Here is a 19,547-nt window from a genome sequence, read left to right on the forward strand (position 1 = left end):
CACTGAAGAATGCTTCATCAGCAATTATGGAGTCAAACTCTTCTGCAGTATGGAGACCCTGTCTGTCAACTGCTCCTGCTCCATCAAACCAAGCAATTCAGCATCCAATATACCTTACCCATCCATCCTTACCTCCTATAAGTGGTTCCTCTCAGGGACACTGGTTGCAGCACCCAAAGACGGGTCTCATGCCTAGGCCGCCTTTTTCGTCATATCTTGCTGCTTATCCTACTCCCTTTCTTTCGCTGACTCATGGCATACCTCATCTTTCTGTTACATCAAATGATTCTTTACCTCCTGGTGTTTCTTCTACAGCACATGTTGGTGCAACTCCCACATTTTCTGCTGCTTCAGGGCAACAAGTGGTAGGCGCTTCAGCAATGCAGACAGAACCACCTTCAGGAATTAGTACGCTCAGGGTTTATGCTAGATTACTGATCAGCTAGCAATGAAAGAGCTGTTTCTCCTTCATTATTGTTACCTGCAGTCAATTTTTGCCTCGTCAATCTTTCGTGGCTTTGTAGATAACAGGGAACATGTACATGAGTTCAACGCAAGGAGGGATCTGCTGTCAATGAACAATTAGTGCATGGACAGCCCACAAGACTGATACAGGGTTTGTCTACTATTATAATGCTGAAACAGGAGAATCAACTTATAACAAATCTGCTGGCTTTAAGGGGGAGGTATATGTAATTATTACTTATGGTCACTTGTTGATAAGTTGTTAGAGCACTATGCATGTTATTTTGTTTATATATTCTTGTGCAAAGCATACTTCTGTTACTAAATTTTCTATAACCTCCAAAATGTCAATGGAATAGCTTTGAGGTAAAATTCTATTGGTGAAACATTTGATTAGATTGACCTCTTTTCTGAATTTTTTTTTTTTTTTTGGTCCAGTCCATATAATTGTACATGTTTTAATTTTCCCACCCGAAACCACCCTGCTGTAATATGAAAGAAGTCATGAGTAATTTGGTGCACAAATAATGGTAGCACGCTGGTTTAGAACTGCAAAAAAGGCGTAGGATATACTGCTGGAAGATTCTGAAAAATACAGGGCAGGGATAATGAGATTATATTAGATCGCTTAGCATTTCCGGCACTGCCCAAAATTCTTGCTGGCGTATTACTCCAAATATATGGACTGGGTAACGTATTCTGTTTGAGGAATTATTATTTTCTTGAACTCTTAAGATGCTTTCTGGCATCCTACGATTGGAGTTTTAGTGAAGTATAAAACTAGTGTTCATTGACCTCTCAGCTGGTGGTGTTTTGCTTCCCTTTTGGCTATCATTTGTGGCTTCAATTATCCTTTTCTTGAGCTGTTGAATGTGTGTCTAATCATGTGTCGTATTTTGTTTTAACATTGTGCAGGCTGACAAAGTTTCTGTGCAACCAACTCCGGCTTCAATGTAAGTTATTTAAGTTTGGCAATATCTTACTAACAGTTTTGTCCTCAGAAAACAAAATGTTTTTCGAGTCATTTAATTTTTTGATTCAGTTTTCTGGATTCTTTTAAACAGAAAAATCTAAGTCGTACTGCGAAGACATTTCATATTGGGAATAGAAAAACCTCGCAAAATTAAAATTACATAACATTTTAAAACTTTAAATAACACAAGTACAACAACATAATAACATATCAACCATCAAGTTTCATCCTCCCAAAATTAAGTTTCAACCTCCCACGCTCTGGACTACTTAGCCCGTTCATGTGTATTTCTATTTGATATCGACTCTCCCATATTAGGCGTGTCCTCAATGTCAATGTTTTCTCTAATTGATCACATTGTTCTTGCAAACATTTAAATTGTTTTATAATTACCATGTTAGAGATTTTCAAAGTAGTATAAAAATTATGGTTCACCTTTAAGCAACAATTGTACAGCAATTACAACAAAAAGATGAAGTACAGAAAGCAAAGGTATCTACTACTAGTAGTAGATTGGAGAAGACAATAAATTTGGGTTAGAAAATAAGAACTTTATAAGGAGGAAAGCTTAAAAAGGGCGCAATAATTGCCTAAAAATCTTAAGTATTATCTCATATCATTATAAATAAACATTAAGTTAAGATCACATGGAGAGCAAGCAACCAAAATAAAGTCCAAATAAACCCAGCTACAGAGCTCTTTCACATGCTTCAATAGTTAAATTCTATTCCCTTTTTCAAATAAATATATCATATAGGTCTGCACTGCAACACAAATGGGATAATCAATCCTTCACGTGCTTGTCTAGAGCATTATAAAAACAATGTGAAGTAAATATAAGTGGGTCTAGTTCTCGTTTGATGAAAATATTATCCAAGTTGGCTTAGATAAACTGAATTACTTGAATAAATAAGCAGAATATGACATTTCTATTGAAGATTCTATTCCTAAATAAAGTATTTGGATATCTTAATTAATCAAACTAAAGAAAGCATGTAGATGATATTATGCCATAAATTTTTTTAAGCTTGAAGCAGTTATGGGAAATTAATTCAAAACCAAATTACAAGAAATGAAAACTCAACCATCAAAATTGAGATTAAAAAAAAAAAAAATATTCATTTTAAGTTAATAATCAATTAAAAGAACAGGAGAAGAAGCTCATAGAAGCTAGATACAAATTTGGTTTTATTATTTTAAGCATGCAATATCCAAAAAAATTCTAGAAGAAAATGATTGTGAACAAGTAAATAATCATTTCCATTCCCTCAAAAGTGCTCCAAAACTGAGGAGGCCACAACAGGGCTCAAAAGAACACTCCATGTGCACCAACTCTGTTTCTAAATTCCTACAAAAACCTACGCTATCCAGTATCCACCACATAGAAAAATACTAACCACATCATAACACCACAATCTCTCCATTCTTTGAATATTTCAAAGAAGATCAGAATTCGTCCTTCAATGCCTATTGTCTACTCACTCTTTTAACTTTACTTCAAAAGAGATATACCAGTTCATGAGATAGCAAATCAAACTTAAAAAAAAAAAAAAACTCTCACGATCTAGAAATAAAAAAGACTAAAAGAAAAACTATAATATGCAAATATGCTGATAGAAATTCATGATGGTGACGATAATTGAAAACCCTAAATACAAAAATTGGGGATTTTGAAATACCTAATTGGAGATATCTTGCGAACGTGAGAGTTGAGACGGTGAGATGGTGTTTGACGATTCAAATTGGCAGCCTCGGAGATTCAAGTTCCACGATTTGAACTTAGAGTGAGAGAGATGAGAGATTGACAGGCCATAGGCGCACTGGAGAGGAGAATGGAGATTGTCGATTTTTTCCCCCAATCCCTAAATTTTCTTATATATTTATAGGAAATGCAAAATATTAGAAAACCCCCCATCATTTATATTATATCAAATTAGTCTTGGTTCCCGGTTCTGGTTCCTTTGATTAGGAATCAAAACCAGAACCACATAGTATCGGTTCCTATTTTTTGAAACCAAAACCGACCCTGTTACGGCCGGTTCTAGGTAGGAATCGGAACTAAAACCAGGGTACCCGTCGGTTCCTGTTCTGCCCTAAAATTTTTCCCACCCCTAATATTGAATGCCTTAATGCTTTTGCGAAAAAAATTTAAATTGATTTGAGTCTGGAAGTTAAGGGCTTACTGAGATTAGGGGTGTTCAAAAGCGGTTAACCGAACGGCTTAAACGCCTTTTTCTGAACCGAACCGAATTTTCGGTTCGGAAAAATTTCCGAACCGAAACCGAACCGGTTTTAAAGAAAACCAGTTTTTCGGTTAACCGAAAAACCGTTAACCGTTTAAAAAAAACGGTTAACCGTTTGTGAACCGGTTTTCCATTTTTTATAAAACTTTTTTTTTAATTTTATCCTAAATTAAATTGTAAATAACTAAATATAGAAAAATACATATCCAAATAAAAATAAACATTTATACATATCCATGACCACTACTAACAATAAATTAAAAATTGATACAAATAAAAGTCCAAAATGAAATAAAAATTAAAGTCCATAATAAAACAACAAAATAAATAAATAAGTCCCAATAGAAAACAACAAAAGAAATTGGGCAAATACGACTCCACAAGTAGAAAGCGGAAACCAACATTAAGTCAATACGAGTAGATCCCCATATCTGCCCAAATAAAAATTAAATGTTAGAAGTTTATAAAAATTAAATCATATTTTTTTTCATTGCCTACGATAAAAAACTATTAAAGAAATCAAACCTCAATTAAATGCTGCAAAACCAATCATCAAGATGAATACGAGTAGTATTTCCCATTGCCGAAGACACAAATTCTATAAAAATGGTCATATAAATAATGGTTAAATTTAAAATTCAATCAATAATCCAATAAAGACAACATAATAAAATAATTGAAACTAAAGCAAAAACTTTACCTGACTCAAGCTCTGCTATCTCTCCAAGCTCTCCTCAATCATGAATGGTTCAGTGTAAGCCCGAATCCAATCTTGTGTGCAAATAAGAGCCCCCACCGTCTAGGAGTGAGGAAGCTACGAATGGATCTAATACACGACCCCCAGTGCTAAATGCTGACTCAGATGCAACAGTAGAAACCGGCATAGCTAACACTCTCGTGCTATCGAGAGAGAACTGGATATCTATTTGAATTGACTTTCCACCAACTCAAGATATCAACATGCGTCCTTATGACGCTGCTCACATTCATCCTCTAAAATTTATCCATCTCAGATTTGGTTACTGTAACCTCCTGTCTAGCCATTGCCTCATCGTACATACAATACATCAATTCTTTGGGATCAACATTTACATCTTCCACATTAATTGACTTGCTTGTTGAGACTGTTGACTAGATTGCCCACTCGGAGAACTATAAATGAGCTTGTATTGGTCAAATAAAAATACAAAGTTGTATGCACTTTATCTTCAAAAGTTCAGCATTAGCATCATCTAAGATTTACTAATAACCCAATTGACATATCCTAACTTGAATCTAGGATCCAACCACCACTGCAATGAATAATATTAAGTGAAATTATCAATATTTGACCAATATTTATCATGTTTTCCCTTCATTCTCCTAGCCATAGTACTTAAGCCAACATCATTACTTCTAGACCCATGTTGAAATCTACATTCCAATGACAAAGATCTCGCGCATGTGTGCATTACCGGTAACAAAAAGTGAGCCTGACACGCGTAGAGTAGCATCATAAAAACTTTCAAAAAAGGTAACAAGTAACGGGCATATCCCAATCACTAGGCATAGGCAAACCCTTGACTTTTCCCTCTAGTAAGTTCATCTTTATACTTAACGTCTCGGATTGCCAACAACTCAAATGCTTTCTGAAATTTTAAAGTCACATCAACATTAAGTACGTAGAGTTCCACCTTGTTTCTACATCAAGAACCAAAAGATTTTTTTGTTCAATCTTTTCTTGCTACACACACTTAAACCTTGTAATCTCGCTGGAGAAGACCTCACATATCTCACTGAGAGTGAATTCTAAAAATGAGTCCTCCATGTCTTTAACCCCTCTTTTACAGTGAGACTCAATATATGTGCACAACACCTCATGTGCAGAAAATCACCACTCAAAACACTACCCTTCCAACTTTCTAACCGGTTCTGGAGATATTTTATTCCAACATCATTAGAACTTGCATGTCAACGGTAATGGTGAAAACCTTAGAAATACCCAATCAAGCAAACACCTCTCAATTGCCTACCAATCAATAAACCTTGTGACTAGCAATTGGACAAAAATTAAGATCTTTTTATGTAATTTCCAATCATCATCAATGAAGTGAGCCGTCAAACACTATAGTTAAGGTTTTGGCAAGATGTCCATGTATCCGTGGTAAGACTTACTCTCTTACTAAACTTACTAAAAAATGCCTTCAACTTATTTCTTCTTCAACATAAATATTAAAACATCTCTAGCCACAGTATATGAGAGGGAACTTGAAATAAAGGTTGTGCATCCTTCATCATATCGCGGAACTCTCAAGTTCTACATGCCTAAAGGGCAACATCAACAATTATCATTCTAACTAGAGACCGTCTAAGCCTATCTGGATTGAATTTCCAAGTTGTAAGTGAAGATTGTGTGGAGGTGGCAGCAGTACCACTTGATTGGTCATTTGATTGTGTATGTTGAAAACTAAGATCTTTGTTTCTTATCTATCACATTCAAAGGGTACTTTTTACACTCGACTTAAGTGATTCCGTAAACAACTAGTACCACTTTTACTTGGACATGCAAGCAACATTCCCACAATAATACAGTTTGCCGTCCTATCATCCATATTCACAAGGATTTACAGTAAAATGATCCCACATGTCAGAAGTATTTTTTCGAGTATTAGAACTTACACGTTTGGAGACTCGTGGTGGTCGTGGTCGTGGATCAGGATTCGTAGAAGGCTGTGGGGCTACCATGAGTTTGGAGTTGGATTCCTACTAGTTGGTGTCTCGGACTCTCATCAGTATTAGAATGGTCAGCAGCCATGGGGTTAGATTTGGACATCTGCAACATCAACAAGAAGATCTTAATGTAAGTAAAAGGACATTCCTAGCAGTCCATACAACTAAAAAAAAGAACCAAATTTCAACAAGCAACATTAAGATGCATTTTGCCTAAAGAAGAATTTCATTGAATGGTTACATACTTGACTCTCAAACCAAGAGTATAACAGTCTAATTGCTTTTTTTCTTTTGATTTTTCGATCTTCCCAGGTATATATACCTTAACCATTTTATCAAACTGGTATATTCTTTTATTTAACACACAACAAATTATTGAATTACATTTGTGTTCAAATAATGAGGAGTTGCTTTGGGTGATAGCTGGATTTCTCCTGAAGATTTTTGTGTATGTGGTTCCACTGATTGAAAATTTCTGTGTGCCAATATTTCTCCATCTAAAAATGACTTGATTTTCATATTAAAATTGCTTACAACTAAAGATTAATAATGCAGTTTTCATGGGCACCACTTCTCAAAGAGCTGTCACGAATGGAACAAAGGCTTAATGAATCGAATAGGTTCAGATTAAGAATTTAATTGTCTCTGATAATGTTTTGAAAAAGGCAAAATCAAATTAAGTTAGCAAATCCATTTTGCAAGAACAGTTTAGCTCTAAAGATTAAGCAGCAACTAGCAGCAGGAAATATGAAGATGCTGCAATAACATACTCATTTATTACTTGTTCAAATAATGAGGAGTTCTGGTGGCAGACATAAAACAAATTTCACAAATGATATGAGTTATCTCTCACTCTTTTCTCTTTAAGATAAGGTGCCAATATATTTTAATAAATGATAAAAGGAAAGTTGTTACCTTGAAATTTTGCTGCACCTTTGTTTCTTGGAGAGGATGAGTAGAAAAGCTTTTTTAATAAACTGTGAAGTAACGTGGGTGCTTGCTGTTGCTAGAAGAAGGAGCTGGAAGAAGGAGAAGGATGATGCAGCTTTGCTGCAGCTGGAAGAAGGAGAAGGATGACGTAGCTTTGTTGGATCTGGAGAAAAATGAAGAAAATCTGGTATTTGTGAACTGAGAAGGGCCTCGGGTGCTTGCTGGAGCTGGAAGAAGGAGAACGACGCCGCAACTTTGCTGGATCTGGAAGAAAATGAAGATAATCGGTAATTTGTGAGCTGAGAAGGGAGAGGCAGAGAGCTGCGAAAAAAAATGGTGGGTTGCGATTTTAGATTTGAGTGAAAGTGAATGTGAATTAGGGATAGATTTTTATTTATTATTAATATCTATAATATATATATATAATTTGAAAACCGGTTGACCGTTTTTAGTTTTTCCCGAACCGGTAACCGAACCGGAAATTCGGTTTTTTTAATTTTTTGAACCGTAACCGAACCGTTTTTTCGGTTAATCGGTTTTTCGGTTCGGTTATCGGTTCGGTTCGATTTTTGCATTTTTTTGAACACCCCTAACTGAGATAACAGTGTAGGCTTACTATTCTTTTTTGAATTTATACTCGAGTGTTTCCTCTTGGTTCGTATTGTAACTACTGATAAGATATTATTGGACTTGGTCATGACAGGAGGGCTCCAATGGTCTCGTTGCAAAAGAAAGTGTAATCTTCAATATTGAGGAAGGAGCTACCAAAACTTCTTGCATTGTCTTCTGGTGTTCCTAACCATCAGTCTTTATAGAATATTTTTTTTTGTGTTTGTTTCTCGAATTTACTCCTTGATGCCTTGTTCTTCATTGTCTCATATATATTGCAGTAAGATTAAATGCTTTCTTCTCTTGGAAAACTTAAAGAGCAAATAATATTTGTAAGGAGAAGTCAGGTTGACTCATGATAATCTTATTTTTCTCATTTTGAAAGAGATTTGTGTGGATATTTATGCACTTGATGACCTTCAGCCAAGATTCTTCCCCTAGAGTATTTAGTTCCATATGGACTTTGGTGTAATTTAGATGACTATTCACTGGAACGTTTGTCGAGTTGGTCCTTTGTTCAACTTAAAGATAAATCTGCTTATTGGATTCATCACCTTGCTCTTTACTTAATGGATATCAATGCTCATAATGTTTTAATCATTAAATCTTCTTTCCTTTTCTAGGTAATACGACTGCGAAAGGCATGTAGCCATCCACACCTATGTCCTAGTATTGAGCCCGAACCATTTGTAGAAGGTGAACACTTGGTTCAGGTAAGCCTTCTCATCTAGGTTTTTTAGACAAAGGATGATGAATGTGAAATTGTAATCTATCTACAGCTTCTGAGTCTTCGACTTGTATTTTCCTTCAAGCATATCATATTGTTCCTTTTCAACCAAAATGTTGTTTTTATGACTTCTTGATCAAGCTAGCAGCAAACTTGTTATTTTGGACCCACTACTTTGATTGTATGCTTTTAGGCATTATGTTCTTCTCTTTGCCCAGATGACCCATACGCTTGACATTTTACAGGTTTGCTTTTTGAATCTTAATAATGTTAAAAGTTTATGTCTTCAGCTCAAGTGTTGATGCTAGTTGATTTTGACAACTATAGGCACTACTTTTCACATGCAATGTAGGATTTTTTAGAGTTATGGACCTATGAGCATCTTGATGGTCAGTTCGGGCTAAGGAGCATTTAGTTGCTGCTATAAGAAATTTCAATGCTTCTTTATCTACGGGGAGACTCAATTATTAAGTTGATGGAAAATGATCCATATGCTTGATATTTTACAGGTTTGCTTTTCGAATCTTAATGATGTTAAAAGTTTATGTCTTCAGCTTGAGTCCTGATGCTAGTTGATTTTGACAACTATAGACACTACTTTTCACATGCAATGTATGATTTTTCAGCTGATGGAAATAATACTGTTGTTTTTCTGATCTCTATCAAGAGTTGGGGGAGTTAGTTTGAATCTCGTTTTTTAGTCTCTTTACAAGAAGCTAAGCTTCAGTTGGAAGCATAAGAGTCCTTCGAGTCATATATATCGATGAAACATCTGCTCTTATTTTTGTCAATTGAAATTGAAAATTTGTATTATGGGATTATGTACTTTGTTTGCCACATTTTTTTTTTCCAGTATATAGAAGTAGTTTGTTTCTTCCACTCCTAATCACTTTTTTTTTGGATAAGGTAAGTATGTATAAAAGACAAAAAATATACAAATACGAGGGGCATACCCCAAGAGGATGACTGATAACTATCAGTCAAGAACACGTGGGAAAACCCACAAAGTCATGAACAGCAAAAGAGAGCACGCAGGCTCCCCACAAAGCAAGAAGATGCCATAAAAAAACCANTCCCTATAATCCAGGATTTTAATGTGATCCCTATAATCTAGGAAGTTATATACATCTGTAACAGTGAGAAATGCTAGTTTCATTAACTAATTGTTTAACATGCAATGAAAATTTTACAGGAAATGCTTAAGGAAAGAGGATTGGCACCATTCTCAAAGTTGGAGAAGGAACTGCCAAGGATAGTATTTGATCCCTATTTTAAGGTTTGCCGACTCTAAAGATCTTGAATATTTTGTTTGAGAATTGGAGGCCTTCTTACCACAGGGTGATCTCACACCTTAGTAGATATCATAACTCATCACTATCAATCAATATCGTAAGTAATTGCTAAAAAAATCAAGTCCACGACTTGTCGTTCTCAAAGTCAACCACACACTATGCAACGAGATATGTGTGATTCCCATAGTCTTGTGCAGTGGCCACCAACAATGTACCTCCATACTTTCCCATAAAAAAGCAACCATCAACAGCCAACACCTTTCTCATGTTTACAAAACCCTTTATAGCAGCACCGTAAGCAACAAAAAAATGTTTAAACCTCATATTCTTGTCCCACCTCAAAGTCATCTTGCTACCTTGGTTTGTCAACTCAAGCATATAACGGTATGCTTCTAATATTGCGTACCTGTGCTCTAGCGTGCCCCTCACAAAATCTTGTGCATGTTGTCGCCCTTTCCAGCATTTCTAGTAACTAACATTGCATCCCAACTCTATGCGCACAAATCTCTGAATGTCCTTAGAAGATGAACATTTCCCTTCAACAAACTGACTTTTGACAAATTGTCTAATAACATTAGCGAAGGTTTGTCGATGCTCGCCTGAAATATGTCCCAACCCACATGTGTACTCACAGGTATATGTGCTAACAATAAATTTTTTTGGACTATGCCAACCTTCTATAATAAACATGCCACTTACACTTTCGGTCACGACATGCAACCATCACTACCGATAAATTAGACTTTTTGGTGATGAACTCAAAATTACCTCTCACGGTGACATGTTTTAGCTTCCTCACCACTTCCTCCTTGTTGTCAAATAAATAGCCTATGCGCAGGTCCAATCTATCAGTAAAAACATGAGGTGATTCACTAGTACCCGCAATTGCCGCCTCTGAACCTACATAAACGACCATAGTGTTCTCTTCCTCACAAACTACACCTTCTGCATAATTTGTATTTATAAGAATCTCTACATCTATGGGAACATGTACGGGGTTCTTCTCGTCCACATTTTCATTCTGCCTCACATGACCAACATCTTCTACAGTGTCCTCCTCACCACCCAAATCATTGTCTACTCTTGATTTTTTAACAAAGAAATCAATGCACTCGTAGTTAAAATTAAAACGAGCACACTCTCCACCAACTTCCTTGTTATCCCTTTCCTTTGAACCAACTTCCAACAGTTTATCCACAAATGAAACCCTTAAAATCGGCCTCGAACCATTGTCACCCACGTCAAACATATATAACTTCACACTTTCATCTGACTTTAATATAGTAGGAGGTATCTTATAATGTTCAAGAACTCTGCTTAAAACATATTTCACAACTATATCACTACGTGAGCAACTCAAATCACCTCTTCTAATTATTTCATCAATCAACTTATCAAAACTAACATTTGTGCTCACAACAATTGGTATAACTTCTTTGCTCTTCCCAATCCTCTTCCAGCAACTTTCTTCCTCCACTCACTCACCAAAATATTCAACACCCAAAACAACTTGTCTCATGTCTAATAATAGCCAAGTACCTATAATGCAAGAAAAAAAAATTATTAACCGATATATTAAGGGTTGACAAGATTTTAAAAAGCATCTGCAGAGTCGCTTAAACGATGTGGTGTATCGCTTAAGCAATTAGGTATATCACTTACTAGATCGCTTACTAGATCTGGTATAAATAAGTATGATCGCTTAAGCAATCTACTACCATATATCAGACTTATAGCAAATTACTTAAGCAATCTTCTGCCATATACCTGATCGCTTAAGCGATCTGCAATCCGCTGCATTATACCAGACATACCAAATCGCTTAAGCGATCCATCAGATCCAAAACACATTTTTAGTCATCTCCACCTACAATCGGTGCTACCACCCCCAGCTACCCACAATGCAAGAAAATATTCAACAAATTTCACTACTTTCAACTTGCATTACATCAAACACAACCCAACAACCTAAACAACAAAATCAAAATCATAACTCAAATCTAATCCATCATTAAATCTTTGTAAATCGAAACATAAAATGCAACCTGGACGAAATGTCAAGAGGAGGAGGAGGTATATATTTGGCGGAGAAGATGTTAATGGTGGAGGAAGAAGAAGGTGTTAATGGCGGAGGAAGAAAAAAAACGTAGAGGAAGGAGGAAGAAGAAGGTGTAGACGAAGAAGAAGATGTAGATGAAGCTAAGAAGAAACAACAACCAGGGGAGGGCACAGTTCCGATGCGTTAATGGCAGGAAGAAGAAGAAGAAGGTGTTTGGGTTTGTTTGCAATAATTTTGGGTTTTTGGGGACATAGTATAATTTTTAAAAGATTACACAATACTTTATTAATCATAATTAAGCATTAATCATGTTTAATTACCCTTAATTAATAATGAGGCTATTTAGTTAAAACTTTAAAACTTCATATTCTTTTAATTAAATTTTGAAATTGATATGGTCTTTTAATAAAAAGCCCCCACAATCAACCTTGAACTTACAATCATATTTTTTAAGGCTGCACTTTTTCATAATAAATCTAAACAAACATTTAATAAAAAAAATTCCAATTAAAAATCAATTTGGTTAAGATAAATGAACATAATAAAATATGTAACGACAAATGTTTATTTAAAACAATTTTTTTTTTAACTAAGATGTTTTAAAATTTATATTATGAGATAAAAAAAAAGGTTCGAAAATTATAATCAACCTTTTGATATTTATAATTAAGACAAAATCAAAGTAACGGTAATTTGGTAATAAGTCCTTTCCTAAAAAATAATTAAAATAAAATTTATAAATGAATAATAAATTATGTGAAAACTATTCTAGCATTTTAATGATGACAAATGATTTATAAAAAATAAAAAAATTAAGGAATAAAAATAAATTGTTTTAATCTAGTAAGTGATGGGAGGGATAAAATACACTTTTTTTTATTTAAAATTGGATGGAAACTAACATATAACTAACGGCACGGGTATTTTTAATATTTACTTTCATAATGAAATAGATAAGTTTAATACTAATTGATCTTACAAGGGTGTACAAAAATAAACCCATTGTTTGGGAATCTAAAAGATTGAGAATTTTCGCTTAAAAATGAAAGAGGGAAGAAAGAAGAAGGAAGATCAACGGTACAATAAGGTGATTCTTTTTTTAAAAAAATTAGGGCCTATTTGATTTATGATTCAAAAATAACTTTTAAAAACTAAAATACAATTCAAATTTTTAAGTTGTATTTTAATATTATGTCTGATATAAACTTTAAAAACTGGTTTCATATTAAAAGTTGTAGAAAACTGTGAAAATGATTTTTAATCGTTTTCTAATTTTACATTAGCTTTTAGGATGTGAAAATTAGTTTTAACAATTCTACTCATTTTTACCAAAACGTGTTTTCATAACATTTGTTGTATCTTTTTTTTTTTTCAAAATCAAATAACTGTATTTAAATTCTATATCATATGGACCCTTATTTTTTCTAATAAGCCAATTGAAATTTGAATAGTTTTTATTTAAATTAATTTATGGGATGTGTATTATTTATTTCTAATAAATCAATTTGGATATAATTCAAAAGATAGTTAAATTGAAAATTTTAGAAATCAATTATTAAAGTCAATTGATTTTAAATGTACTTGAATTGGAATAGAGCTTAGATTGAAATTAATCTTTAATTAAGTTTGATGGGATCTTTTTTAAACCGCTCAAGGTTTGGACAAAGTCCGAAAAACCGCCTCAGGTTCTGGTAACTATGCTCAATCCCCAACCATCCAGACTATCTAGTTAGTTTTAATAGGATAAAGGGTAAAGGAGTAAATGTATAGATTTTTATTGTTAGCAAGGGTTAACACTGTTAGACCCTTTGAAACTCACAAAACTATTTGACACGAGAAACTCCAGAACTTACCACATAAACCCCTTGCTATTAGTTTTTCTTATTAAATACGAGTTTACTAATTTTAATTATATTTTAAACTTCACTATTCTACTCTAAAATTGATTAACTACTCATTTTTTAAATTAAAGAAAAAGTAAAATAGCTAAAAAAAATTAAATAATACAAACCCTTACCTAAAATCACAAATATTTAAATAAAAAGGAATTAAAAAAAAACTTTAAGAATTTAAAAAATTAATAAAAATCTAAAATCTAAAATATACTAAAAAAGAAAACTAAATTTTTAAAAAATATTTGCCAAACCGCTAGTCTAACAATAAGAGCATCTTTCATATAAATAAAAAGCATCTTCATTAATTTTTAAATATAAAGAACACATTTTTTATTCAAATCCAATAGACTCTTTAAATTTAATGAAAATGCTCTTTATTTTTAAGAAAAAGACTTAATAGGAGAGAGAATTAATAAATAAAATGCATAGAAACTTGTAGTTTATTAATTAAAATTAGGATAGAGAGTGAAATTTGACTCTCTAAATGTGGAGAGTCAAACCCACTCTCTAATTTATATTTTAAAGATAAAAAATATATTAGACTCTTGCTTTTATGGATAGACTTTTTATAATAAAGAGTTTTGGTTATATAAAAAGTCATTTGGAGATGCTCTAAGGACATTTATCTTATTCTCATTGGGTCAAAACTAACCTAAAAACATGAGTTAGGCCCAAATACACCCTCTAAAACTTGAATAATTTAACTAGACCCATAAAAGTATAGAAATAACCACATTTACCCCCTGCCATTTCTTTTTGACATTAAATAGGACGGTAAACTGGTTTTGACCACTAAAAAGTTAGTATTGCCCTTGAAATAAATTAAATATTTTTTATTTTATTTTTGAGCTTATATTTCCCTTATATTTCCAAATCTAAACTATTTTAATAAAACATAAAATATTAAAAAACAAATTACATTTTATCATAATATAACATATTAATAAATTGATATTTAAATAAAAAACAAAAAGTAGTAACCCGTTGAATAGAAGTTTATAAAAAATAGAAAATTTCTTAAAAACAACACCAATGATCTTGGCCACCAACACTTGCAATCTTGGTCACCTCAGATTGCGACGACTAACGGTAAAATAGACTTTCACAAATAAATTGAAAGAAAAAAAATTGTTAAATGATAGAAAGGATAAAATAGACTTTTACGCAAACAAGGGAAGGAAACATAAAATTTTGAGAAATGTTAGTCTTACTAATCTCCCGTACTAATATCTCATACTAATTGACATGGCACTGAAGGCAGATGCCACTTCATATGCCACATCAGTTAATTATCACGTCTTCCAGTTCCAAAAATTAAAGATAAAAAAAAAAAAATTGATTCAATCCATCTTTCCCATAAATCTATTCCCCCTCAAATCAATTCTCCTAAAATTGAAATGAAACCTTAAAATTGAAATCTCATTCCTTCCCCTAAATCAGATCTCTCTCACTAATCTATCCTCTTCCACTACCACTGTCGACTAGCTATCGCCTTCCACCACCATTGGATATCGCTCTTCCTCTTCCACCAATGGCCTATCGTCTTCCACCACCACCCGCCGACATCGTTTGCTCTTCCTCTTCCACACCACTCTATCATCTTCCTCATTTTTTTGTCCAAATCAGTTACACTAAACCAAACCCGAAAACCACACAGGAGTTTTGTTTGACTTTTTGAGTGGGTTGGGAGAGTTAGCTTTTGCATATGCAAGTCATAATGTGGTTCTGGAGATCCAAGCAACAATTCCCTCAACTCTTATGAATCCATCAAAAAGACCAATGTGGAAAGGAGTAGCAGTTGCATATATTGTTGGAGCTTTGTGTTACTTCCCAGTCTCAATTGTTGGTTACTAAATTTTCGGAAACAATGTCGATGACAACATCCTCATCACACTAGAGAAACCCACTTGGCTTGTTGTTGTAGGTAACATTTTGTGGTCGTCCATGTCATTGGAAGCTACAAGGTTAATCTAATTCAATAGTCACTCTGGTCTTCATCATCTGTCGAGTTTTACTTTTGTATCTGAATTATTTCAGAAAAGTTTTAACACTACTTCCTCTTAGTTTGGGAAATTGCAGATATTTGCAATGCTTGTGTTCGATATGCTTGAAGCTTTTCTGGTGAAGAAGTTGCATTTCACACCTTCCTTCTTTCTTCGCCTTGTTATTCGAAGTACATATGTTGGTAAGTACATGCCCAACTATTCTTTTTTCTCTCAAAGGAATACAAACTAATAAAGTAATTTCTTTTAATCTTTGTTAATTCAGCATTTACAATGGCAATGGGTATATGTGTTCCTTTCTTTGGTTACTTGCTTGGATTCTTTGAGGGCCTACTTTCCCCCCAATAATATATTTTGTAAGCATTGTCTTAGACATTTCCAAACTACAAAAGCTTGCAAATTTTTATACTATCAATTAAAATTTTGTTATGCTCTCAGCTCTCCTGTGTGATGTGGCTTGCCATCCAGAAACCAAAGAGATTTAGCTTATCTTAGATAATAAATATGCATATATATGCATTGTCTTTCAAAGCTGCATATTTTTGGGTATTCTGTGATGATTCTAGCACCCATTGGTGGGCTAAGATCGATAATCGTTTCTACCAAAAATTACGATTTTTTCTCATAAATTGCTTGGTGAGATAGAAAAAATGAAGCTGCTATGAGTGGATGAAGATTATGATGATGATGATAAGATGAGGATGTTCTATCACCCATTGGTGGGCTAAGATCGATAATCGTTTCTACCAAAAATTACGATTTTTTCTCATAAATTGCTTGGTGAGATAGAAAAAATGAAGCTGCTATGAGTGGATGAAGATTATGATGATGATGATAAGATGAGGATGTTCTATCACCCATTGGTGGGCTAAGATCGATAATCGTTTCTACCAAAAATTACGATTTTTTCTCATAAATTGCTTGGTGAGATAGAAAAAATGAAGCTGCTATGAGTGGATGAAGATTATGATGATGATGATAAGATGAGGATGTTCTATCACCCATTGGTGGGCTAAGATCGATAATCGTTTCTACCAAAAATTACGATTTTTTCTCATAAATTGCTTGGTGAGATAGAAAAAATGAAGCTGCTATGAGTGGATGAAGATTATGATGATGATGATAAGATGAGGATGTTCTATCACCCATTGGTGGGCTAAGATCGATAATCGTTTCTACCAAAAATTACGATTTTTTCTCATAAATTGCTTGGTGAGATAGAAAAAATGAAGCTGCTATGAGTGGATGAAGATTATGATGATGATGATAAGATGAGGATGTTCTATCACCCATTGGTGGGCTAAGATCGATAATCGTTTCTACCAAAAATTACGATTTTTTCTCATAAATTGCTTGGTGAGATAGAAAAAATGAAGCTGCTATGAGTGGATGAAGATTATGATGATGATGATAAGATGAGGATGTTCTATCACCCATTGGTGGGCTAAGATCGATAATCGTTTCTACCAAAAATTACGATTTTTTCTCATAAATTGCTTGGTGAGATAGAAAAAATGAAGCTGCTATGAGTGGATGAAGATTATGATGATGATGATAAGATGAGGATGTTCTATCACCCATTGGTGGGCTAAGATCGATAATCGTTTCTACCAAAAATTACGATTTTTTCTCATAAATTGCTTGGTGAGATAGAAAAAATGAAGCTGCTATGAGTGGATGAAGATTATGATGATGATGATAAGATGAGGATGTTCTATCACCCATTGGTGGGCTAAGATCGATAATCGTTTCTACCAAAAATTACGATTTTTTCTCATAAATTGCTTGGTGAGATAGAAAAAATGAAGCTGCTATGAGTGGATGAAGATTATGATGATGATGATAAGATGAGGATGTTCTATCACCCATTGGTGGGCTAAGATCGATAATCGTTTCTACCAAAAATTACGATTTTTTCTCATAAATTGCTTGGTGAGATAGAAAAAATGAAGCTGCTATGAGTGGATGAAGATTATGATGATGATGATAAGATGAGGATGTTCTATCACCCATTGGTGGGCTAAGATCGATAATCGTTTCTACCAAAAATTACGATTTTTTCTCATAAATTGCTTGGTGAGATAGAAAAAATGAAGCTGCTATGAGTGGATGAAGATTATGATGATGATGATAAGATGAGGATGTTCTATCACCCATTGGTGGGCTAAGATCGATAATCGTTTCTACCAAAAATTACGATTTTTTCTCATAAATTGCTTGGTGAGATAGAAAAAATGAAGCTGCTATGAGTGGATGAAGATTATGATGATGATGATAAGATGAGGATGTTCTATCACCCATTGGTGGGCTAAGATCGATAATCGTTTCTACCAAAAATTACGATTTTTTCTCATAAATTGCTTGGTGAGATAGAAAAAATGAAGCTGCTATGAGTGGATGAAGATTATGATGATGATGATAAGATGAGGATGTTCTATCACCCATTGGTGGGCTAAGATCGATAATCGTTTCTACCAAAAATTACGATTTTTTCTCATAAATTGCTTGGTGAGATAGAAAAAATGAAGCTGCTATGAGTGGATGAAGATTATGATGATGATGATAAGATGAGGATGTTCTATCACCCATTGGTGGGCTAAGATCGATAATCGTTTCTACCAAAAATTACGATTTTTTCTCATAAATTGCTTGGTGAGATAGAAAAAATGAAGCTGCTATGAGTGGATGAAGATTATGATGATGATGATAAGATGAGGATGTTCTATCACCCATTGGTGGGCTAAGATCGATAATCGTTTCTACCAAAAATTACGATTTTTTCTCATAAATTGCTTGGTGAGATAGAAAAAATGAAGCTGCTATGAGTGGATGAAGATTATGATGATGATGATAAGATGAGGATGTTCTATCACCCATTGGTGGGCTAAGATCGATAATCGTTTCTACCAAAAATTACGATTTTTTCTCATAAATTGCTTGGTGAGATAGAAAAAATGAAGCTGCTATGAGTGGATGAAGATTATGATGATGATGATAAGATGAGGATGTTCTATCACCCATTGGTGGGCTAAGATCGATAATCGTTTCTACCAAAAATTACGATTTTTTCTCATAAATTGCTTGGTGAGATAGAAAAAATGAAGCTGCTATGAGTGGATGAAGATTATGATGATGATGATAAGATGAGGATGTTCTATCACCCATTGGTGGGCTAAGATCGATAATCGTTTCTACCAAAAATTACGATTTTTTCTCATAAATTGCTTGGTGAGATAGAAAAAATGAAGCTGCTATGAGTGGATGAAGATTATGATGATGATGATAAGATGAGGATGTTCTATCACCCATTGGTGGGCTAAGATCGATAATCGTTTCTACCAAAAATTACGATTTTTTCTCATAAATTGCTTGGTGAGATAGAAAAAATGAAGCTGCTATGAGTGGATGAAGATTATGATGATGATGATAAGATGAGGATGTTCTATCACCCATTGGTGGGCTAAGATCGATAATCGTTTCTACCAAAAATTACGATTTTTTCTCATAAATTGCTTGGTGAGATAGAAAAAATGAAGCTGCTATGAGTGGATGAAGATTATGATGATGATGATAAGATGAGGATGTTCTATCACCCATTGGTGGGCTAAGATCGATAATCGTTTCTACCAAAAATTACGATTT

General features: G+C 33.9%; 1 long non-coding RNA gene and 1 pseudogene across 1 annotated transcript; both read left to right on the forward strand.

Annotated features, from left to right (window-relative positions):
* The first annotated feature begins 698 nt into the window (after positions 1-698).
* LOC116139088 lies at positions 699-9,325 on the forward strand. Its single transcript, XR_004129391.1, has 7 exons — positions 699-831; positions 904-1,154; positions 1,381-1,418; positions 6,795-6,838; positions 7,188-7,263; positions 7,401-7,656; positions 8,024-9,325. It is a non-coding gene; the product is annotated as an uncharacterized LOC116139088 (long non-coding RNA).
* Positions 9,326-15,433: 6,108 nt separating this feature from the next.
* On the forward strand, positions 15,434-16,533 carry LOC116139069 (annotated as a pseudogene).
* Positions 16,534-19,547: the final 3,014 nt, after the last annotated feature.

The sequence above is a fragment of the Pistacia vera genome, unplaced genomic scaffold (genome assembly GCF_008641045.1).
Source record: "Pistacia vera cultivar Batoury unplaced genomic scaffold, PisVer_v2 Contig347, whole genome shotgun sequence".
In the NCBI taxonomy this organism is placed as follows: domain Eukaryota; kingdom Viridiplantae; phylum Streptophyta; class Magnoliopsida; order Sapindales; family Anacardiaceae; genus Pistacia; species Pistacia vera.